Source organism: Crocuta crocuta, unplaced genomic scaffold, assembly GCF_008692635.1.
Source record: "Crocuta crocuta isolate KB4526 unplaced genomic scaffold, BGI_CrCroc_1.0 scaffold1391, whole genome shotgun sequence".
In the NCBI taxonomy this organism is placed as follows: domain Eukaryota; kingdom Metazoa; phylum Chordata; class Mammalia; order Carnivora; family Hyaenidae; genus Crocuta; species Crocuta crocuta.
This window is the reverse complement of record NW_027532660.1, coordinates 203,985-204,258: the sequence shown is the minus strand read 5'-3', so window position 1 is coordinate 204,258 and position 274 is coordinate 203,985. Positions and strand designations below refer to the sequence as shown.

Below are 274 nucleotides of genomic sequence, written 5' to 3'. Positions count from 1 at the left end.
TATGCATTGATCAGGGTATGGCAGCCTTTGGCCAACCTACTATGGAGGGCTAGCTAAAAATTTAGAGACGTTCGGGCATAAGGATTCACACAATTTTAAATTTAAGGTTAATCCTCAACTCCTCTGCCTTTTTCGGTAAGCCACCTTAGTTCTGCTTATAAAGATCTGCCTCTTTGGGATAAGGGCCCAACTGTCTTTCTGAACTCACCCTCTACCCCTCCTATACCACACTTCACATTCTTGCAAAACTGAAATTCTTTCTACTACCACAACT

The 274-nt window shown here is 42.3% G+C and overlaps 1 protein-coding gene across 1 annotated transcript in view; it reads right to left on the bottom strand.

Annotated features, from left to right (window-relative positions):
* Positions 1-274, bottom strand: part of HEPH (hephaestin) — a gene marked incomplete at its 3' end in the record, with an annotated part of 48,311 nt that overhangs the window by 14,488 nt on the left and 33,549 nt on the right. The window lies entirely within an intron of this gene.